The sequence below is a fragment of the Gobio gobio genome (assembly GCF_949357685.1).
Source record: "Gobio gobio genome assembly, chromosome: 22".
NCBI classification, from domain to species: Eukaryota; Metazoa; Chordata; class Actinopteri; order Cypriniformes; family Gobionidae; genus Gobio; species Gobio gobio.
The window spans coordinates 18,987,113-19,012,518 of NC_137118.1; the positions used below are offsets into that span (position 1 = coordinate 18,987,113).

General features: G+C 39.9%; 1 protein-coding gene across 3 annotated transcripts in view; it reads left to right on the forward strand.

The window, feature by feature from the left end:
* Positions 1-218: 218 nt before the first annotated feature.
* rabgap1 (RAB GTPase activating protein 1) overlaps positions 219-25,406 on the forward strand; it is a 135,092-nt gene continuing 109,904 nt past the window's right edge. For all 3 annotated transcript variants that reach the window (XM_079804875.1, XM_079804877.1, XM_079804876.1), the window contains exon 1: positions 219-325. The gene's annotated coding sequence lies outside the window, so the exon portion shown is untranslated. The remainder of the gene's footprint in view (positions 326-25,406) is intronic.

The following is a 25,406-nucleotide window of genomic DNA, read 5'->3' on the forward strand; positions in this document are numbered from 1 at the left end:
TTTATGCAGGTTTATTTTCTAAATGATAAACGGACTCTGTCAGGTAAACATGCAACATAATGATTTCATTGAATGTAGGATACTACTCTTTGCAATGTTTTTCCTCAAAAAACTTTTTATACAGGCTACTACTATTAAATACCAGTATGCAGAATTCCATGCATACGCTGATATTCGATTCCATTCCGATCCTTGCCGAAGAGTGTGGCTGCGCATGCGCAGTTCGAGCGGGGTTTGGTTTGTGTTTACAGCAGCACTGTTGCTGGCTAATGTTCAGCGCTGTTATGTCAAGCTTCTCTGGAATAAAAAGCTTTTGTGGAAACAGGTAGGATGAGTGGCAGCGATGCGCACCACCGTGCTTTTATCTACTCTACACTTCCGTTTTTTTATTCAGTAGTTTTGTCTTTTTAAGAGGAAAATATTACACAATATGCAGATTTGAATTTGAGGCTAGCATGCTACTGTGTGTTAGCCCGTTAAAGGCCGTGTGCTGATCTCTGCTTCACTGCATGACACAAAACCTGCAAAGATCTGTTGTCTGCACGGCACACATGCCCACCTTTGTGACAGATTTGTTTTGTACGAAGAACAATTGAACAACACATTGTTTGTGCATTAATTTCGAAGCCATATTTACGATTTAGTTAGAGGAGTTATTCGCCTTCTCACAGAAGAAATGCATCATTTGCGATAGATGCAAACATTGATGTATTACTAAGTTTGGTCACATTTGAGGATGTAATTGTTCTGAATTTAGTTGGATGTGTCTTGATGATAATTTGTTTGATTGCAGTAGCTAGTAATGGCGAATTTGATTCAGATTCATTTAAATCCGTTCACCAAAAGATCTTTTTAGTAGTCTCTTATATGTAGTACGCCAATAGGTGGCGACAAACTTTTGCATATCCGATTTAAACCCGATCAGATTTAGCAAGTGTGAACGGGAAAAAAGATCACATGAAATGCAATTTTTACAAATCAGTTTTCGTGTTACATTCATATTTGGTTTGAAATCCTATAGAGCAGTGATTCTCAAACCTGTCCTGGGGACATATTTTGGATGTCTCCCTCATCTGACACCTGATTCAAGTAGAGACTGCGATACTGTGTTCCAAATCGCCCCCTATACCCTCATTCACTATCCCCTACATTACTCCACTAATATAGTCCACTTGAAGGAGTGAATGAAAACAAGTGAGTGAATTCGGACACTGGGTGTGCCGGAAGGGCTGCTGCTTTTGCATAGTTTGTGCTTTCTGTTTAATAATTATTTGAAACGTAGCAAACTGGCAGCTCCGGTAGTAATGCAAAGATTTATCTTTAACTCTGCCATGGAAACTAACATATATAAACCGTAAATAAACAATTTAATAAGCAATTAAAAATGACTTTATATACCATTACCTGTTTGATATTACGCTGGACCAGCGCGGTTTGGAAATGAAAAATAGATGGATGATTGATTCAGCTGCGGGCACCATCTCCTGGCGAGACACCGGAATTATGCTGCCTTCACGTGCTATCGGAATTATCGTAAATACGAGTTTCCTAGGTAAAAATTGCACATGAACGCCCTCTGATGTCGTGTTTACCACTGGGAAGTTCGGAAATAATTTTGATACCCCAATTCCCGAGATGGGCGTGTCATAAGCTTTAAACATGGTGGCGGGGAGAACTGGACTGCTGTGGCAGGTCCAAAACAGCTTGGTCGTCTTGTCTTGACATTAACGTAGTACATATTTACATGTGAGTAATCATATGAAGTGTATTGTATGTTTGGTACACAGCGAAAATAGCCTGCATTTGACTGAAATTACAGAATCAGCAGAAAGCGGACTATGTGGAATGTTTATGGTTGTCGGTGCATGGAGACTACAAATGATGATGGTTTTAATAAGACTTTCCCAATAAATAGGCAAGAATAACCTGGTGTCCACCATGATTCCTGTTCACTCCGACAACAAAGCACTTGAATGCAACAAGCTCGTAATCACGACGTCTAAAGTGGGAATTAGGACATTTCCGATAGCACGTGAAGGCAGCATTAATTTAGACTCTCACTGTGCATTATGGGTATTCTCTGGCTTTTGAGCCTACATCGTTTGTACTTTCATTATTGCGTGCACTCAATAACGTCAACTATGGTTTCGGACACCACTACAAATGGCTGTCTGTCCCTTCAAATAGTGCCATATTTAAGAGTGTAGAGGAGGGTGATTTCGGACACAGCCCAATACTTGAATTGGGTGTTACTAATGCTGCATCCAGACAGATCCTACCTCCTGCTTGGAAATAACGCCACTCAAAAGTGGGACATTTGACTTCTGAACTCGGGGTACATTGATCGACCCTGACCTCAGCGAAACATGTCATTTGACGTCACTTCCAAGATGTCGGCAAGTCCTGCTTCTAATGAGCATAAACGTAAAAACAAAGTTGTAATATTAGACATTATGTTTATGTAATGATACCTTCGTTTTTGCTTTTCTTCAGCTATTTTCAAAGCGATTATGTTAGTTTTTTTCTGTTTTTGCCATAATTGAACCCAAAATATGATAAGCTTCCTTGTGTCATGGCGACATCACATCGTCAACATGTGAACGTGACGTGTGATTGACTGGAACACACTGAGGTCTGAAGTGGGACATTTCATTTGGGAGATTACCACATCCAACCTCGTCTGGAACGCACCATAATGAAGGAGGCATCCAAAATATGCAATGGTTGGGGGTCCACAGGACAGGTTTGAGAAGCACTGCTATAGAGAATGGGAATGTGATGTTAGCAACGCAATGCATTCTGGGTCTTTAGGACATAGATACTGCTCTAAAGAATGAGTAGTAGTGGAGTTAGACATTAAAACTTATACAGTTAAAAGCACATTAGAATGGTGAACTCTCGCTGTGCTATGAACTGCCATAGCCTCTCACAACCGTTGAGGAAAACCTCTCAAATGAAGCAAAATTTTTTAACTTTACTAATAGCTGGGAAACAACACAATGGTGAAAGTAAAACTCAATAATAACTCAACAACTTAACCAAAATGTGGCTTTATAATTTATATTTATATATTAACTATTCACAGTCCATCCGGAAAGTATTCACAGCGCTTCACTTTTTCCACATTGTGTTGTGTTACAGCCTTATTCCATAATGGATTCAATTAATTATTTTCCTCAAAATTCTACAAACAATACCCCATAATGACAACGTGAAAAAAGTTTGTTTGAAATCTTTGCAAATTTATTAAAAATAAAAAACGAAAAAATCACATGAATGCTTAATACTTTGTTGAAGCACCTCGGGCACCAATTACAGCCTTAAGTCTTTTTGAGTATGATGCTACACGCTTGGCACACCTATGTTTGGGCAGTTTCTCCCATTCTTCTTTGCAGGACCTCTCAAGCTCCATCAGGTTGGATGGGGAGCTCCGGTGTTGTTCAGAGATGTTCAGTCGGATTCGAGTCTGGGCTTTGACTGGGCCACTCAAGGACATTCACAGAGTTGTCCCGTAGCCACTCCTTTGTTATCTTAGCTGTGTGCTTAGGGTCGTTGTCCTTTTGGAAGATGAACCTTCGCCCCAGTCTGAGGTCCAGAGCGCTCTGGAGCAGGTTTTCATCAAGGAGGTCTCTGCACATTGCTGCATTAATTTTTCCCTCGATCCTGACCTGTCTCCCAGTTCCTGCCGCTGAAAAACATCCCCACAGCATGATGCTGCCACCACCATGCTTCACTGTAGGGATGGTATTGGCCAGGTGATGAGCGGTGCCTGGTTTCCACTAGACATGACGCTTGTCAGTCAGGCCAAAGAGTTAAATCTTTGTTTCATCAGACCAGATCATTTTGTTTCTCATGGTCTGAGAGTCCTTCAGTTGCCTTTTGGCAAACTCCAGACGGGCTGTCATGTGCCTTTTACTGAGGAGTGGCTTCCGTCTGGCCACTCTACCATACAGTCAGACAGCTGTCCATCAATCCGTCACTGCGGGTCTCAGGTCCACGCTAGGGCTGAACGATATGGACAAAATATCATATCTCGATTTTCTTGCCAGATATCTCGATATCGATACAATACGATATGACTACGTGTTCGGTGAAAATCAGAATCTGAATTAAAATGTGTTTGATTTAAGCCTACATTTCAAAAATTTCTGTCTTTCGCACGTACGATCAAACAGGTGTAATCAGTCTAGGCTGGTCCCTGGAGCGGATGATCAAGTGCATCTAGGGTGACCACCTGTCCCGCTTTGCGTTGTACCGCACAGCATTTTCACCCCTTGTCCCGCATGTCGCATATTGAGAAAATGTCCCGCATTTTCACCAGTCTGTTGACTTTTAATGATCATATTGAGAAAACATGCATGCGTTCTTTTGCCTTTTTAAGAAAGCATTTTATTTATTATTTTTGCGGCATCGTTCTTCACCTATATTTAACAGCGCTTCGTCAGAAGTAACATCCCGCCTTACACAAATACAAAAGCCATTTTTTAAACCATATCCAATGGTTGAAAAGAAAGGAGTAAACACGGTCACTGGTAGGTTGTGACGGCTGTCAATCAAAATGTGGAGCGGTGAATTTGTTCTATGTGTTCCCTGTCAGAAAACGAATGGATAGTTCTGTATATAAATGAATATATATATATATATATATATATTCATTTATATATATATATATATATATATATATATATATATATATATATATATATATATATATATATATATATATTAATATATATATTAATATATAAGATTAACTAATTTAATGTTGTTTTATTTGTTTCATTATTTATTTAGTTGGATTTTAGTTGCACTTGGTCAGAACTGTTTCAAAAGTAGTTATCTGCATGATGCCTGCTGCCTTTGGGCTCAGTGATGTTGAATTTAAGATTATACAACAATTTCAGGTTATGTTTTAGTGTTGGTAACATGTCCCACATTGTCCCACACAAACTTAGTAATCGTCCCACATTTGGTTTGTTTGATGGTGGTCACCCTAAGTGCATCACATGATCAACTGAGACAGGTGCGCTCAGAGCTGTCATATATCACAACTTTTCAGTGTTTTCAACCACATACTGTTTATTTTAGGTTTCAAACATATAAATTCACATAAGTACTAAAAAAACAATACATTTAGTGTTTGTAAAATACACACTGATGTCTATGGAAGAGGTAATAATAATCCTTTCCATTATAATTCGACACGTTTTATTCATATCAGATACACATCGTGTAAGAAACTTCAATGTTTACTCTATTCTATTCCCAGTTCATCAGCCACTTACTTTTAAGTATTTCGGGAGAAGTGGATGAATTCACGTGTTGTAAACATAGAGGTTATAAAGCCAACAGATCCGATTCTCTGAACTGCGTCTGTGGCACAAACTAACACGGCGGCGCCCATCGTGCATACAGCTCAACTAACGCGATCGTTATAAAGGTGTTTAAACAACAATATACTTCCACTTGCATGTATTTGACAATCGGAATATCAGATATTTCATGCCATAGCTAACACATTTGTGAATATTCTGAATAAAAAAGGAAAAAATGACATAAAAGCAGATCATCATTGATTCAGCGCTGTTGCTGCTGCGGTGTCACGTGACAAGCAATGACGCATCACCCTGGAAACGCCACCCCCCCCCCCCCCCCCCCTCTTCCCACGTCCCTGGTAGTGTGTGCGCGCTGGCTTTAGCGGTGCATTCAAGGGCACTCGTAAAACTGATTTTGTTGTGACTGCCAGAGGTGTATGCAGGGCGAGCGCGGAGAGGGGAAATCTATATCGTCTATATAGTTGCTTTTTTCGATAGTAATATCTTGAAAGTTCATATCTAGATATAGATACGATAACGATATATCATTCAGCCCTAGTCCACGCTAGAGCTGCAACTAACGATTATTTTTTCTGTCGACTAATCTAACGATTATTTTTTCGATTAGTCGACTAATCTAACGATTATTTTTCCAGATTAATCTTATTATTCTTTTTTACTGATTATTGTATTTCAAAGAGGGTAGTGAATTTGTATATTATTTTAACATGAAATCAATGAATGATGACAATATTAATTGTATTTCAGGAAGGGTAGTGAACATAGTATGCCATTTTATAATGAAATATATGAACACAAGAAGCTTTTTAAACATAATATATAATGATACTATTCATCATAAAATGTATACAGAGCGGGCCTAATTAGGAAAAGTTGTTTACTATAGTAGTTGAGTATGATTTACTTATTGATTTGTGTCAAAAGTAAACGAAAATGCACTTGTATTTATCTGCAAAAGGTTCACATACAGGAGCTTTCAGCATAGTTGTAATGTATAACTAGTCATCTATTTTGAAGATACATGTGCATAAACAACGACTAAAGCTGCCAGAAGTTTTTGCCCAAACTTCAAAGACACATTTAAATGATTAAAGCTAGAGGCATATCTTAACTTTAATGTTACTTTAATCATGCAAACTACCTATACACAGCATGTTATTATGCATATGTGTTTGGGACAGAGGGGAACCGGGTCGCATTAACAGGAGATATATGCAGCCCATAATAAATAAAAGCACGAGACGTACTGGGGTCGGAGAAGAACACCGGAAAATGTGACCGTCTGTTGCAAAACACGCGCCACGGTTCAGCTGCGCGAGAGAACACTGGAGAGAACACTGGCAGCAGGGTTGCCAGGTTTACACAACAAAACCCACCCATTCGTTACTCAAAACTAGCCCAAAACAAGCCCAATCGCGTTTCGGGGAGGTTCTCTGGTAAACATCGCGTTCGGTGGGTTAAATATGTGTGTTTTTTTTTGCTTCAACCCGCGGACATGAGACACAGCCCGCGGCAACAGTGTAGAAGTAGCCCAATTCCGCGGGAAAAAAAGCGGACTTGGCAACACTGACTGGCAGTGTGAAAGCTCCCGCTCTCCACACACACACACACACACACACACACACACACACACACAGCTTCTGCTCTGCCACCGCGTGCAGTGTGAAACCGGCGTTACGGAGCGAACAAAGCAGTTTTATTCGGCTTCTGTTTAAAGTACTCCCACACTTTTGAATGTCGCGGTCTGGCTTTATATGATAAATGATCATTTTCACTATGCCCGGGAGCAGAAGCTGCCATTATTCTAGATCTTCTGTTCCATTCTAGAACGTAAATAATGTGGCGTCGACGCATTTCACGCACGTCGACGTATTTTCGTAGTCAGCTTGTCGTAGTCAGCAGTATCGTCGTTGCAGCCCTAGTCCACGCCCTTTGCTCAGTCCCGCCCTCGGTTCATCCCCCGCATTTTTCAAATATTGAGTTTAGCGCTGGGCTGGGGTTTAGTTACCCTTTAAAGGTCCCCTTCTTCGCGATCCCATTGTTCAAACTTTAGTTAGTGTGTAATGTTGCTGTTAGAGCATAAATAATACCTGTAAAATTATAAAGCTCAAAGTTCAATGCCAAGCGAGATATTTTATTGAACAGAAGTTCCCTTTCAAAGCCTACAGCGAACGGCTGGCTTGGACTACATCCTGGTACTTCCTTCTTTAATTACGTCAGTAGAGCAGTAGAACAGACTAACCTCCGCCCACAAAGAAACGCGAAAAAGTGGGCGCGGTCTTGTTGCTGTCCCACGTGGAGAAGCGGACGGTCGCGTGGAGAAAAGGAACTGTTGCGTTGAGTGTGTTTATCGCCATGTCATCGAGACGCTGTTATTTTCATCCAGGAGTCAAATCACCTTTGTTTGGCTTTCCCAGGGACGCTGTAGAGATTATTGAACGCATACATCTCCCCGTTAAGAGGCGTGACCATTCCAACGTGCGCTAAGCTGCTGTCAAATTACAACACAGGAACCGCTTTCACGTGCGCTAAGCTGTGGTCGAATCACAGCACAGGAACCGCTGGCACAATCAGAACTCGTTACGTATTTCTGAAGGAGGGACTTCATAGCACAAGGAAATCACCAGCCGTTTTTAGGACGGTGAGAACAGCGGTATACAGATAAGTAAATTGTGTGAAAAATACTGTGTTTTTTTACACGCGAAACATGAACACATGTTATATTGCACACTGTAAACACAATCAAAGCTTCAAAAAAACACGAAGAACGGGACCTTTAAACACAGAGAATAATATAAGTGGAAATTTTTATTTTGTAATCGCGGCTTTGGACAATTATGTAATCGTGGCATCCGCCTTCGTAATCAACAAAGCTGCATTTATTTGATCAAAAATATAGTAAAAATAGTATTACTGTGAAATATCATTACAATTTAAAAGAGGGGTTTTCTATATAAATATGTTGAAATGTAATTAATTCCTGTGATCAAAGCTGTGTTTTCAGCATCATTCCTCCAGTCTTCAGTGTCACATGGTCCTTCAGAAATCATGCTAATATGATTTGCTACTCAAGAAATTTGTTTATATTATAAATGCATCATAATTCCCAGTGCACTTGTGTTCCTCAATAATAAACATGCCCCTCAGTGGATGTTATGTTGCCAAGGCAGCATTGTTGAGTCGCTCAATGGTCTATGCCTTTATCTGGGAAAAATAACTGACTTGCAGCACCACTGCTTCCATAATCACATATCTGACGTTATGTAGAACAGTATCCCAAATCACAAGGGATAGAGTGAGTTGAATGATGTCTATGAGTGGAGGACTGGGGGAAAAAAACGCAGTTGATGACCGTGTGTCTAACGGCACAATGACAGATGCTTCTCATCTCCTGGGTATGTGAGACAGCTGGCCCATGTGCAACCGCACCCTGACTCTATATCAGTGACAGAGGCCACATGCTTCATTTGGACATTTGAACTACTACCCATGACCGTTTCTTTTTGTTTTGCTTATTCAGTAACTGTTCAGTGCAGCTTTATGTAGGCAAATACCCTCTTACTATTAGTTATCAATGACAGGCACTGCTGAAAGGTTATTGATGCAGACAGTAATGCAAACACTTACTGCTCACTAAATATGGATCACTAGCTGTTTCCTTGTATTATTACCCCTTTTCTCTCTCATTCTGCCTCTCCCATTTAGTTTTGTCTTTTACTCTTTTTTTGTCTGTGTCAACAAAGCTTTGTTTGTGTGACTGTAAGGGATTAAAGTATTGCTAAGGCATTTGACCATAACCACATAGCACAGGTTAAGCAAGTAGGTGGGTCTCCTTTTTCACACACACCTAATCTACAGTATCATCAGCTACTCTTGCTGATCTTAACTGCTCCTCTCCTGTGTTAATTGGTGTTTAACAGCCATAGGGTTTTCAGCAAGACCACTCTGCTTAATGATACAATGTGGCTCTAAACATTATCTGTTCTTTGCCCTTTAATTCACTTATTCTCAGTACAGTACATCATACAAGGAGAGGACAGGAAATGATAGGGAGTAGGGAAAAAAAAATACTGTTTGTGTGAAATCTGACACCAACTACAGACTACTGTCCTGGCACTATAGACAGCCTCATTGATTATAATAGGATTGATTCTTTTTTGTGCCCTTCCAACATGAAATGCCCTCATTATGACTTGATAAAATGTTTCCTGTTTGGTTTGTAGTCCAGCAGTAAGAGTTGAGAAATCAAACTGCTGGCATGCTTTTGACCAGGCAGGTTTGCAGTTACTATGGTGACAGACGTCCAAACGCATTAATGACTTTTGAGAGAAACCCCACTGTCTTCCTCAGTGTCACCTGTCTCTCTCTCTGCCTCAGTCTCACCTGTCTCTCCATCTGCCTCAGTCTCACCTATCTCTCCATCTGCCTCAGTCTCACCTGTCTCTCTCTGCCTCAGTCTCACCTGTCTCTCTCTGCCTCAGTCTCACCTGTCTCTCTGTCTGCCTCAGTCTCACCTGTCTCTCCATCTGCCTCAGTCTCACCTGTCTCTCCATCTGCCTCAGTCTCACCTATCTCTCCATCTGCCTCAGTCTCACCTGTCTCTCTCTGCCTCAGTCTCACCTGTCTCTCTGTCTGCCTCAGTCTACCTGTTTCTCTGTGCCTCAGTCTCACCTGTCTCTCTCTTTCTCAGTCTCACCTGTCCCTCCATCTGCCTCAGTCTCACCTGTCTCTCTCTCTGCCTCAGTCTACCTGTTTCTCTGTGCCTCAGTCTCACCTGTCTCTCTCTTTCTCAGTCTCACCTGTCCCTCCATCTGCCTCAGTCTCACCTGTCTCTCTCTCTGCCTCATTCTCACCTGTCTCTCTGTCTGCCTCAGTCTACCTGTGTCTCTGTGCCTTAGTCTCACCTGTCTCTCTCTTTCTCAGTCTCACCTGTCCCTCCATCTGCCTTAGTCGCACCTGTCTCTCCATCTGCCTCAGTCTCACCTGTCTCTCCATCTGCCTCAGTCTCACCTGTCTCTCCATCTGCCTCAGTCTCACCTGTCTCTCCCTCTGCCTCAGTCTCACCTGTCTCTCCATCTGCCTCAGTCTCACCTGTCTCTCCATCTGCCTCAGTCTCACCTGTCTCTCCATCTGCCTCAGTCTCACCTGTCTCTCCCTCTGCCTCAGTCTGCCTGTCTCTCCCGCTGCCTCAGTCTACCTGTTTCTCTGTGCCTCAGTCTCACCTGTCTCTCCCTCTGCCTCAGTCTACCTGTTTCTCTGTGCCTCAGTCTCACCTGTCTCTCCCTCTGCCTCAGTCTCACCTGTCTCTCCCTCTGCCTCAGTCTGCCTGTCCCTCCCTCTGTCTCAGTCTACCTGTTTCTCTGTGCCTCAGTCTCACCTGTCTCTCTCTTTCTCAGTCTCACCTGTCTCTCTGTCTGCCTCAGTCTCACCTGTCTCTCTCTCTGCCTCAGTCTCACCTGTCTCTCTCTCTGCCTCAGTCTCACCTGTCTCTCTCTTTCTCAGTCTCACTTGTCTCTCCCTCAGTCTCACCTGTCTCTCTCTCCATCTGCCTCAGTCTCACCTGTCTCTCCCTCTGCCTCAGTCTGCCTGTCTCTCCCTCTGTCTCAGTCTACCTGTTTCTCTGTGCCTCAGTCTCACCTGTCTCTCTCTTTCTCAGTCTCACCTGTCTCTCTGTCTGCCTCAGTCTCACCTGTCTCTCTCTCTGCCTCAGTCTCACCTGTCTCTCTCTCTGCCTCAGTCTCACCTGTCTCTCTCTTTCTCAGTCTCACTTGTCTCTCCCTCAGTCTCACCTGTCTCTCTCTCCATCTGCCTCAGTCTCACCTGTCTCTCCCTCTGCCTCAGTCTGCCTGTCTCTCCCTCTGTCTCAGTCTACCTGTTTCTCTGTGCCTCAGTCTCACCTGTCTCTCTCTTTCTCAGTCTTACCTGTCCCTCCATCTGCCTCAGTCTCACCTGTCCCTCCATCTGCCTCAGTCTCACCTGTCTCTCTCTCTCTGCCTCAGTCACACCTATCTTTCCCTCTGCCTCATTCTCACCTGTCTCTCTCTCCATCTGCCTCAGTCTCACCTGTCTCTCCCTCTGCCTCAGTCTGCCTGTCTCTCCCTCTGTCTCAGTCTACCTGTTTCTCTGTGCCTCAGTCTCACCTGTCTCTCTCTTTCTCAGTCTTACCTGTCCCTCCATCTGCCTCAGTCTCACCTGTCCCTCCATCTGCCTCAGTCTCACCTGTCTCTCTCTCTCTGCCTCAGTCACACCTATCTTTCCCTCTGCCTCATTCTCACCTGTCTCTCTGTCTGCCTCAGTCTACCTGTGTCTCTGTGCCTTTGTCTCACCTGTCTCTCTCTTTCTCAGTCTCACCTGTCTCTCTGTCTGCCTCAGTCTCACCTGCCTCTCCCTCTGCCTCAGTCGGCCTGTCAAGGGCTCAACAGTACAGATTTTTTCTACTGGCCAGGTCGGTCTCTGCACAAAATAAATAAATAAAATAAAATAAGCCTTATTGTTTTGATTGTTTTTGACCTATAACTAAAAAAAACTACTAGCCTAACTTGTATAGATTTCAAATATTGTTAAAGACGTTTAAACTGCCAGTAATACAATAAGAACAAATAATGAGCAATAGCACAAATAAATACAATAGAACCTGCTTTTCCATTTTTTCAGGCAAGTCTAACAGTAGTTTTCAGGTCGAGAAATTGAATAATCAAATGGAAAATAACACTGCATTGTCTTCATTGTATAAATTAAACATAGATTAATCCTTATTAAAGTTGTCAAGAGCAGTGAGTGAATTTTTTTTCTTTCTCTTGTTTGATTAACATTAAAAACACAGCATCAGGTTTATTAGACTGCTGTCACTTTAAGAGCTGCACGGATCTAAAGGCATCTTTACACAGCAGACGCACAGAAACCAAATGTGACGCAGCATAAAATCACAAAAATGCGCATTTACACAGACTGTTTAATGGTTCTCTGAAGGGGCATAAATGCATTTATACAGGAATTAAAATCGCAGGAAACAATGCTTTGAACATTACTATTTTAAAACTAGTTTTAACAAAGTGTTATAAATTAAAATTAAAAAAAGAAATAATAAACAATGAAATACAACTCATAATAAATAAAAATACAGAATTTGTAATTTCCTCTGCCTGCTACATATATCACGCTTTGATGATTGTTATAATTCTGTGGAACTGATAGGCTATTGTAGGCTATGGTAGCCTATAGTTATTTATATTTCTTAATAAAATTGTGCCTGCTGGAACAAATGCTATAATGAATTTATGAATTATTACCGCAGGATTAAAAGTGGTCAAAAGTTTTTTCAAAGAGCCAGAAAGTCACTTTGTAGCAGGCACAACAAATGAACAATGATACTAACGTTAGCGTTTTAGGTAGGACAGCAGATATATCAGCAAATATCGTTCTTAAAGAGATTTGTCTCCCGCTTCTTGATTCATGCAACCACCCGAGCTGACACTGATAGGCGGTTGTCATGACAATGACATAGTATAGGGCGGCCCAAGTTCGCTTTAATTTACACTGAATCAAAACAATTTCAGCATCGCCTTTGATACTATGGGCTGAGGTGGGTCAGACCCGCCATATTTTAAGTCTGCTTTTAAGCGGCATTGCGTCTTTACACAGAATTTTGAGCAGTCACAGAGCCTTAAAGAGATGGTTCACCGAAAAAGGAAAATACTGTCATCATTTAGTCTAGGGATGCACCGGTTGACCGGCCAAAAACCGGAACCGGTTTTCTTTGTATTTTTCTGCCGATTTATCCGGAAGTGCGCCCGCGTGCACATACGCCTATATTGCAATCATTCGCGAACATGTCACTTGTGTGTTACAAACGGAAACTGGAGAACTGAGGAAGAGCCGCTTTCCTGCGCGAGCCTACCTCTCCGCGCCCTGCACAAGCGCAGATAGTGAGCGTTTGTTCAGCTCCGCTTCATCTGCTCACACAACGCGTCTGCTAATGTCCGATTCGCGAACCAATGACTCATTTGAACTGAATCATTTTAACGACTGGTTAGAACAACTGATCCGTCCAACACTTGAACTAACGAACCAGTTTATTAATTTACTCAGAACTCCTCTGAAATGAGAACACAAGTGTGCTTTACCCAATTCAGCAAGAGTGAATAGTAAGAATTAGTTTAATCATCCACAGTCATTCAGCTTATTTATGTTGACAATGTGTAGTGAAATATAATTTAGTGTAGACTGGAGTTAGGTGAGACCAGAACAAAGTTGTTAGCTAGCTGATAATTTGACTAAATTGTATATGGTAGAAAATTAGGCTATTTATTAATTTATGCTACTTTTTAATATTGATATGATTATACCAAAACAATTATCATTAAATAGTGTAAAAAATGAGGATCAAAAGAAACAAACATCAAGGTAGAGATCATACATAATATCAGATGTCAAAATAAGGTAAGCAAAAATTACAAAAGTTTCTTTGCATTTATTTTACATGTATTGTCAGTGTTGCGCTCACAGATCACGTAGGTAGAGGACTTTACTGTGTGTGTGGATGACAATGTCTGTCAGCCACCACCGAAGACCATTTTTGACCCAGGAAAAACCCTGCTATAGGATGATACTTTTTATTTGGTAACACTTTAGAATAATGGTCATTAGTTAATATTGGTTAACTAAATTAGTTAACATTAACTAATAATGAACTGCACTTATAAAGCGTTTATTAATTTTGTTAATGTTAATTTCAACATTTACTAATGCATTATTAAAATCTTGTTAACATTAGTTAATGCAGTGTGAACTAACATGAACAAACCATGAACAGCTGGATTTATATTAACTAACGTTAACAAAGATGAACAAATACAGTAACAAATGTACTGCTCATGGTTAGTTCATGTTAGTTAATACATTAACTAATGTTAACTAATGACCATTATTCTAAAGTGTTACCTTTTATTTTACCTTAATTACATTGACTTAATTTGATTTAAAAAGCACCTGCTGTAGCATCTTAGTTTTTTTTCGTTGCACTAAACATTATTTGATTTAACATTTTGGAACAATTATATACTTTGGTTTTATTTAATTTCACTGGTAAAGACTTTTTTTCTTTACACTGAATTTAAAAACAAATGCTGATTTAAGTAACATCTTTGTTTGGATTGCAGTAGGCATGTGCCGGTATCAAATTTTCATGTTGCGATTAATTGCTGAAGCTTTTATCACGGTATACGGTATTATCACGATATTGAAATAAGTTGCAAAAAAAGTGTTGTCATACTATAACAGGTTAAATCACTTTCTTATAACAAAAGAACCAAACATTTAAACACAATAAAGCAATACACAAAAATGTATAAAGTAAACAAATATTTAAAACAGATTAAAGTGCAAAAGAATTATAAAGAACAATAGGTATGCTGAAATGTACATTTAACTAAGATTAATACATGCTTTAGAAGTATTTTTCATTGTCAGTTTGTTAATGAATGAACTAATGTTAAATACTGGAGCCTTGTAAAGTGTGTGATTGAACAACAGTCAGAACATATTCAAACAATATCTAGGGCATGTAATTTAGTCCAGATTAAAATATAAAATGCATGTTTGAAAATGAATAGCCTTAAGTCTTTAAGTTTTATGTATTAGGTTATGTGATTACTGGAGAAACGGCTGCATTTCTGCTGTTCCGTCAGCGCCTTCTGCTGTCGAAGAATATATGTGCACTTCAGCGCGTCTCCTCATTCCGCCATGTGCTCGGCTCATGCACGGTCTATTTACATCCGTGCGCGTTCCTCTTTGACGTGTTGTTCATTTTAAACGGTTGATGGGTAAAGTATTCTTAAAATTCATTCTAAAAATCTGAATAATTCGTAATAAATAATTATTCACGGTATTTTGAAGTGCCCACGATAACAATATTGTGCATGTTCATTATTGCGGTATATCGTATTACCGTTTACCGGCACATGTCTAGATTGCAGAATATGCAGTTGTTGCCTTTAATTTCACCTTTCAGCCTTTTAATTTCCAATTCAATTTCTTGTTAATTTCAGATTGCGGACTTGGTTTCATTAGCCAAAAGCCAATTTAGCCTGTTAAATACCAAATAAACATCTTGTTCATGTATACTTTCATTCTTTTATTGTGTTAAAAAAAAAAAAAAAAAAAAAAATCGGAAATCGGTATCGGAATCGGCCAGTTTTCTTGAAAAAAATCGGTATCGGAATCGGCCATGTAAAATCATGATCGGTGCATCACTAATTTAGTCACCCTCAAGTTGTTCCAAACCTGTATCAGTTTCTTTGTTCTGCTGAACACAAAAGAAGATATTTAAAAGAATGTTGGGAACCAAGCAGATAGAGCAACCATTGACTACCATAGTAGGGAAAACATACTATAGTAGTCAATGGTTGCTTTCTCTGCTTTGTTACAAACATTCTTCAAAATATCTTGTTTTGTGTTCAGCAGAACAAAGAAACTCATACAGGTTTGGAACAACTTGAGGGTGACTAAATGATGACAGAATTTTCCTTTTTGGGTGAACCATCCCTTTAACTCTGCTGTGTAAAGAAGCCTTAATATACTGTTACACGTGTTGTATTTCTCAACTGTTACGTTCACCTAAAGAAATCAAAATGTAAGTTTTTTTGTATTCTTTTTTTTTAGCTTTTAGTATGACTATGTTAGCCTTAAGGTTATGAATAAGCTGGTGTGTTCCAAAACAATGACAAAATTCGCATTTAGGAGATATAAGCATTCAAAATTTACAGTCACTTCCGTTAAAATGAATCACAGATTTTGATGACATCATCGCAGACTTCTTCTCATTATATCTTCTGTCCAGTCAAATGGTCTCTATATCTGAAGCTCCGCCCCATACACTATAAATAGACCTTGAAACAGCATCTGAAATCCGTCAGTTCACACATTTACTATTTTCTACATGGTGAATGGCACATAGTGCACTAAACATGTGATAGGAAACGATTCAGACATTGTAAATATGCTTTCAGTTGAGGCTAATGAAGTCTGGTTTCACGTTACTTTCACGTGTACCGCCGCAGCGCACACACTTAGTCTAGAGCAGAGCCGTTGACTAGAGACACGAGAGCTCAGAGCGGATCAAATGCGCGAGTCGGCGCATACAACAAAACTTATCGGACCCATTTAAATTCTGCACAGAATGCTGTATTTCAAAGTGATATGGAGGAGATTATGATGATAAACGGTTAGAGATTAGGAGGAAACTCTGGCATTACCAAACAGAAAGGCTCTAGTCAAACTGTGATATTAACGAAACGCTACTGGCTGTTTCAAAAAAGGGGAGGAGCTGCTAACAGCTTGAGTCGTTTCAGGGGAAATTACGTCAACACATTGAATAATGCTGCATGTTTCAAGGCACTTCAGTGGGCCTTTGAGACATAACAGACTGTTTGCAAGGATACTCGACAATACAGGCGTTTTGAAATAATTTTCACACACACTACAAGATTTGAAAATCGTGGCGCATCACACTACAGGATATTCTTAAAGGGTTAGTTCACCCAAAAAGTAGCACATTTTAAAAAAAAATGTCATAATCATGCCTGATTTCTCACGTGAATCTCAAACGGAAGCAGATGTAAACTAATCATATGAGGAGACATTATAAAGGCAGTTGTGTTGTTGTCACAGCCGTTCCTCCATCTCCGTTGTCCAGCGGACCCCTACAATTGCTTGTTCTTCCGACCAATGCCCTGGATGCAATTATTTTCTCAGAATGTCGGGAGGGGTAAATCGGGCATAAATCTGCCTGAAACTCCTGTTCAGAGTCTGGCTTTCAGTCTCTCTCTGCCTCAATTCGCCTTTCTTTTTCTCTCCTCTTTTCTTTATCCTCTTTTCTTTATCCTCTTTGTTTGGCCCCAAGAGAGTCTAAAACATCATATTGTGTTTCACTTCTCATTTGGCTGTTGCGTCCTAAGGCAGAGAGAGAGAGAGAAGGGAAAGACCGACAAGGCATTCATTATTACGGTGCGAGAACAGAGCATTAGTGTGAAGGAGCATCCTGTGTGTCTGCTCCACACTAATCCATGCAGATATCGGCGAACAAGGCTATGAAGTCAGTAAGGCTGGTCTGAATACCATTTTTTTGAGCTTCGAAGCTTCGGTAGTAATCAACACCGAATATTCAAAGCTTCGGAGGGAACAGGCTGAACATTCTTCTCTCTAATAAAGGCAGGAATCTCGAGAAGGGGCGCGCCTCACGCTGGCAGGGCTTATATGCTCCGAGAACGGACTCTGCACTAGTGATACAAAACACACAGGTCTGTTACATCCCAGTAACAAGCTCCTATATTTCGCAGTAGATTAATTTAGATTGATAATAACGGGTAATAGGCTTGCTGTGATAGTCAGTGTTACCAGTGTTCAGGCATAACACCGGTTACATCACTTGCCCGCTGCGGCACCGTCGTTTTGATATTTTATTAGTAAAATCATTTAGTTCAGTTATAGAACAGATTAACTAGCCTACAATTAAAAACTGAACGTACAGCGTGAGCCGAACGAGAGTCGCAGCACACCAGCAGCAGGAGTCAGATTTCATTCATCACGAGAGTCAGAAGCTGAATGACTAGATGATCGTGGAAGATTTGCTTTTAAAGCGAAATGTAAAAACGCCTATTTAAGAGAGTTTGTCATTGTACTGTTTTGTTGTTGTGTTTTTCATTAAGAATAATAGGCAAATGAACGTTCAAGAAACACGCCCCCGTATTGACGCTAATTCTAAACCGAAAGTATAAAAGTCATTCATTCACGGGCCGCACAGTGCACACATTTGAGGGAAAATACTGTTACATCTCTAACTGGTAAAAAGGCTAATACCTTTTTACAAATTTTGATTCTATTATTCTATTTTCCACAATGTCAAACGAACGCAGCTTAACCCAAAATGCAAGCTCAGTCATGTTCTTCTTCCATATAAGCTCGTGCAGTTGTGCGCTGTAGACAGAGAATACTCCATTGCAGCCTTGCAGGGAACACCTACGGGGGTCGCACACTGGACGCGAAGCTCAGCGTCGCGCCTGTGCCGCGTCTCAGGTATCTCACACCGGACGCGCACATTCTATACGCGCAAGCTCAATTTTGAATCGACTTCTGACAGAAGAGCTGCACGATGGGTGAGTTCTTGTAGCACAGGGTAAAATCAGTATGTACATTGACGATTTGAGGGAAACATAATATAAATTTAATATAAAACCTTGAAATGACTCTCTGTGGCAGGATTTTGAACAACTTCCTGAGTCGTAGCAGGGCGCCGCGGACAGGCGCCGAATGTCGCCACCAGTGTGTGTACACTCATTAAAAACAATGTGTTCGAATTTTAAAGACGCTGCGCGGTGCTGAGATTCGCGTCCGGTGTGCGACCCGCTTTAGTCTAAGGGTGCTTTCACACCTGCCTCATTTAGTTCGGTTGAATCGTACTAGAGTTGGTTTTCCCCTTTGGTGCAGTCCGTTTGGTCAGGTATGAAAGCAGCAATCACACTCGGGTGTGCACCAAAAGTCGACCAAACAAGCATACCGAGACCTCTTTGAAGAGGTGGTCTCGGTACACTCTCAAACGAACTCTTGAGCGGTTTGTTTGTGGTGAGAACGTGATCCGTCCTCGAACAGACCCAACTGCAAAAAGTACTGATCATTTTTGGACTAAACCAGCTGCCATAGTCAGCTGCGCTGTGCATTATGAGAAAAAGGAGGGCATGACGTTACCTGATATATCGTTGGCAATATTTTCGGAAGATGAGCATGTCAGAGTTAAGAAGAATTAATGCACGCCTCCGCTTGAAGTGACGAGCGATGCGCGCTCGCCATTTTGCAGTGCATTAGAATGTTGTTTTCAAGCCGCATCCACGCTTCATTATAGAAATGTATTGTTTGCATATTGTGGTGTATACAAACAATGTAATAGATTATGGCCAGGGACAAAACCAGCCCGCGCAGTCATCTCTCCCAGGTTGTGTTGTCTCCGTGTTTTTTGCTGACTTTTCCTCTTCTGTTGGAATTTTCCCGCATGTAAATTCGTAAACACGTAAAAGCAGTTTAGAAAATACGCCATGGCCAATGAGTGATGTGGATGTTGTCATGTGACTGCATCTTGGTTCTTTTCAACTGGTTCGGACCAAAGCAGTCAGTGTGGTGTGAAAAGGAACCAAAAAAAGCTGAAAAATGCTTCAATATATAATTGTTTGCCCTTGGTTCGGACCAAATGAACCGAACTAGAGATGTGAAAGCACCCTAAGGAGAAGCAAATATATTTATTAAGTATAATGAGGTTGGGTTCCTCAGCTGTCCATCCTATTAAAAACAGCTAGGCTATATAAGAAAAAAAGAAGAAAAAAAAGCTTTGTTTTTCTCCAGATTTTATAGTGTAGACTAGGGCTGAACGATATTCTGTTTTAACATCGACATTGCGATGTGCGCGTGAGCGATAGTCACATCGCCGGAACATGCGACGTGATGGGTAGTAGCCCATGGTGTATTAAGAAAACGGTAGCACCAGGGTAGCACACAGTAAACAGGAGTTTGTTGTATGGCTTGTTGCTGGGGTGACATGCACGTTCCGCGTGCCTGCACAGTGATTGGTTCGCTGTGCCGCTGCTCACCACTCTCCGCTCTCTGCTCACAGCCAACATTCACTGCTAAAAATGCCTGACGAAGAGGATCCGCCGCAAAAAAATTCTGATTTCGTACCAAAAAGAAAGTCAAAATCATCTATTTGGGACTATTTCGGCTACAAAAAGGAGGATGTTGACCAAAAAGAGGTACTTTGCATGGTGGAAAGTACACAAACTAAGCTTTCCTCGTCTCGCCAGACTTGCCCTCAAATACCTGTGTATTCCTGCGACAAGCTCGCCGTCAGAGAGACTTTTCAGTACTAGTGGCAACATCGTCACTTGCCAACGAACCTGTCTCAAGCCAGCAAAGGTTGATAGACTTGTGTTCTTAGCTAAAAACCTTGAGTAAGCAAAGCATTCAGCATACATAAGCATGCAGGATCATGATCATGCTAAAGAATACTCAGTTTAGAAGTTTTATTTCATTTTGTTTAGCCATTATGATCATGGCCAACACTGTTTTACTTTGGCACTTTTGCTAAGAAAAGTTGACTTAAAAACAAAAGATTGTGAACCAAAATGCTTATAAGTTGTTTTATAAAAAATATATTTATTTTAAGTTATGTTATGAACCAATCAGGGGGGTTGGTGTTGTAAAGCTGCTGTTTAAATGTGTTCGGCTTTTCTGTTTACAGGAATATGTTCTCTAATCTGTTTATTAGATGTAATACAAAATAAAGTAAAGTTTTATTTCATTTAGTTTATTTCATATATTTAGCCATGATTATGATGACCAACACCAACACGGTTTTACTTTGGCACTTTGGCTAAGAAAAGTTGACTTAAAAGATTGTGAACCTAAATGCTTATAAGTTGTTTTATAAAAAATATATTTATTTTAAGCTATATTGTTGTAAACCAATCAGGTGGGTTGGTGTAAAGCTGCTGTTTTATTAAAAAATGTGTTCTGCTTTTGTGTTTACAGAAATGTTCTAATTTTGGAATAAAATATTAAGTGACCTTTTTGTCACCTTGTAATGAAGCTTGCTTATTAGTGAAATTATTAATATCATGGAATGGTAATTATTGACTTTAGCCTGGATTGACGGCTCTCAATATCGCAATATATATCGTTGGGAAAAAAATATCGCAATGTAATTTTTTTCCAATATCGTGCAGCCCTAGTGTAGACATTCAAGAGCGAATGAGAACCGCTTCGAGGGGGATGCCAGGTGTGCGATAAAAAAACCTGAACATTCAAATCCCAAAATTGCAAATCGAATACCAACCCACCGAACGAATATTCAAACATTCTGGTCCAGCCCTAGAAGTCAGCCGTCTGACTGTTAGTCTGTGTCTGTGTAAGGAGCCACTCTTCTATCTTAACCAGCAGCACAAATCCACACGACTCTTTGTAGGAGCTCTTTGAGGCTTGTGTACTTCTGGTCTTCTGGTCATTGCTCCCCAGGGTGTAGCGCTGAGCCTGGTCTCCATTAGGACAGAGCACAATGTGCCCAGTCAGGAAAACCAAAGCTCATTCACAAAGGAACAACCTGCCATTCAATGTCCTCTTTTACAGCATCCCTGCAGGCTGAACCCACTGACCTGTGAATCAACACACGTCTCTCCTGCTTCATTTTGTGTAAAGGGATAGTTCACCTAAAATTACTATTCATTTACTTACCCTCATCATTTACTCAACACAAAAGGAGTTCTCTAACAGAACGTCCAAGCTGCTCTTTTTCATACAATGAAAACAATGAAAACCAGTAGCATGCCTGAAACAATGGCGAGGCTACATAAGGGCACTGGCCTACTCAGATTGATGGCTGGTCCTTGATTGGTCTTACTTATCGTCCATACCCACTAGGGCTGTGCAATTAATTGTTTTTTGATTTCGATTTTGATTTTGGCTTCCAACGATTATAAAGATAATTGAGGTAAACCGATTATTGTGCCGCTGCCGCATTCCGTCCAGTGCACCTTCCTTTCATTCACAACGGTGTGCTTTTGTTCCTCTCTGAGCCAAACTTAACATCCAAATCAGCCGAATAAGCAAGTGATGTAAGATGCAGTCTACTGCTGCTAAGCTGCGGGATGTGCTTGATATTCAGTGTTATTAAAAGGGCATTAAGCCGCGAAAGAGACGCTGTTCCCTACGTGGCCACCTGTGCACGCACTCTGAGACGGAGCAGAACGAACATAAGCGACGTATACTATATGGGCTTCAGATACGTGCCTAAACGGTCAAATAGCCTACATAAAAAATATGTTGAAATGCTGTTTTGCTAAGTGAACGTAAACAGTTGAGAGAAAGATCAGTGTATTGTGCCTTAAAGTGACAGCGGCCTATAAATACCTGCTGCTGTCTGTGTCATTAATGTTAATCACACAACAAAACAACTTCAACAAAGATTCATCTATATAATAAATACAGTGGACACTATAATGTTATTTTACATTTAATTAGATTCCTGAATACTACTGTTAGCCCTTACTTTAATAAAAACTTTTTTAGATTTTATTTATCTATACTTTTAAATTGTGTATTTGTTCTTATTTGATTACTGATTGTTCCCTTTTCTTTAATAATGTTTGAACTTTATTAGTTAGGCTAGTCGTCTTTGCTGTGGTATCCAAGTACTGAAAGTTTGCTTTAAGTAATAAATGGAAAGCAAAATAAAAATAATCCGATCCGTGACTCAATATAAGTCCGAACTGTAATATATAATATGCGATCTGTTGCACCACTAGTTGTTTTGCAGTATCCTCTGTGCTTCCCGCTGATACTGAACAGGTTTTTCAGTTTCATTTCAGTTTGGTATTGACCAGCGATCAACATAGCCAATTATACAACAGCGAAAACAAACATCTGTGTCATGCAAAGGCATATTGAGTTGTGCAAATGTTTGTAAAAGTTTGAGCAAGCACAAGTTATATCAGTCTGTTTAACTTCTCTGGACTGGGCAGGAATTACAGAATGCCAATATTTGCCTGGCATTTTGGTGGCGAAAGCCTAGTGGCTCATTACATTTGAAGTAACATTTTTTCAAACATTCAAACTTGGGTTATGTAAAATGGGTGGATCACTTTAGTTTCCTACTGAGTATAACTGTAAAAACAGGTGTGCCCAAAAAATTCCCTGTCTACAAAGAACGGATGCCATTTTTATTTTTCCACATCACTAACAATGGATTGTATAATTGGCAGAATCAGATGTACAGACTTTTAAAAAAAAAAAAAAACAGTAATTGTTTAGGTGACACTTTACAATAAGTTTCTTTTTTCTCAACATTAGTTAATGCAAAACCTCACATAATAGTAATCTGTAATAGTAATCTAGCTTTTTCTAATTGTGGACATATGTTAAAGTTCAAACATTAATAGTTAACATTAAAGGGATAGTTTACCCAAAAAAGAAATTCTGTCATCATTTACTCACTGTTACAGGGCTCCCCTTAAAAGTCTAGGGGTTAAAGAAAGCAGGTAATGCAACGTTAAAGAGAGAACACAGGAACACTCCCATTTCCAGGTCCCAGTTCAACAAACAAGTCCACAAGAGCTGAGCGGAAGAAAAAGAGTAGATTCTTTTTGTTTTAGTTAACATAAATTAAATGTTTTGTTTTTCTAAATCATAAGTGGGGATAACCTTAAGCTTCGGGAAAGGAACAAACTAACAAGAGATCAATCTTCCTAGGAGGTTAGAATAACTTGCCTAGAAAGATAAGAAAACTAAAATAAATTACAAATATACTTTCCTTACTCCATATTGTTCAATAAACAGGAGAAAACTTGCATACTCACAAACAAAATTGACCTCCACCAGCCTATCAAAGATAAATATAGAAAAAGATATATACAACAGGTTATAATGTGAGAACACTTAATATGAGCCACTAACTCACTTTCATTATACATTTCAACAAACAATTAGAGTGATCAACAACTCTCTCTGGGATCTGGAGGCATGAGATCTCTGTGTGGAGGAAATATCTCTCTCCAAGTGAAGGTACTGCATTTTAGGGTGTGAACTTTGCATGTTTGGTTCGATTAAAACAAACCCTGGTGCGATTGCTCTGTTAGTGCGGTTCATTTGAATAAGTGTGAATGCTGCCATCTGAACCCTGGAGCGCACCAAATAAGTGGACAGAGGCTGCTGAAAGATTGGTCCGCTTCCAAACAAGCTTTCTGTCTGGTGCGATTCGAATGAAATATGAACACAACACAAACCAAAATCGGAACGTGACCCTAAAAAGGACAGCATGTTTTTTCTCGTGAGTTTGCCCTTCACAGTTTCGGTACAGGCTTCAGAACCGCCTCTCCTTGCTGCAGATCTTCATTTGTGTGTGTGATAGAGGGATTCTTGTCGCTGTTTCGACCCCTTCACACAATTTGTAAGCTCTTCATGAGTTCTCAGCTGGTCAAAATACCATCATACAGGCTATGCACAAACACGAGTGCATTTAATCCAGCACACAGCATTGTTTTGGATGTTCGGTAAGTTCCGTCACAAAATATAGCTACATAATAAAAGCCGACCAATAAGGTTGTATGTCCCTATGCCTTTAGGTTCAGTGTTAAAGGAACACACTAGAGCTGCAACGAACGATAATTTTTTCTGTCGACTAATCTAACGATTATTTTTTCCGATTAGTCGACTAATCTAACGATTATTTTTCCAGATTAGTCTGATGATTCTTTTTTACTGATTATTGTATTTCAAAGAGGGTAGTGAATTGTATATTATTTTAACATGAAATCAATGAATGATGACAATATTAATTGTATTTCAGGAAGGGTAGTGTACATAGTATGCCATTTTATAATGAAATGTATGAACACAAGAAGCTTTTTAAACATTATGTATAATGATACTATTCATCATAAAATGTATACAGAGTAGGCCTAATTAGGAAAAGTTGTTTACTATAATAGTTGAGTATGATTTACTTATTGTGTCAATAGTAAACGAAAATGCACTTGTATTTATCTGCAAAAGGTTCACATACAGGAGCTTTCAGCATAGTTTTAATGTATAACTAGTCGTCTATACTGTTTATTTCGTGAAAATCAAAACTACATCAGAACTGTTGCGCATCTCCAAGCGTTTCGATCGAATGAATCTGCGTTTGAACGATTTAATGAACGACTCGCACATAGACTTGACGCCACCTACTGGCTGTTTTATTTTCATATTTATACTTTGCATGGACTTTTTATTTAAAATATAAATCTTTTAACTAAGTTTAAGTTTAACTTGTACATAGCCTATTTATAAATTCAAAAACTTATATTTAAAACATTCATACAACATTATTTACCCATGAGCTGCATTAAATCTACGTAAATGTGTCTAAACAGCACTTCAGATAGAGCTGCTGTGCCACTTCTACAGTGTAAAGATTGATCTTTTGATGCTGATTTAATTAGATTGGTTACAGTCTGATTGTGTCTTATTGCTCTAACTGAATTTATTGTTTTAATT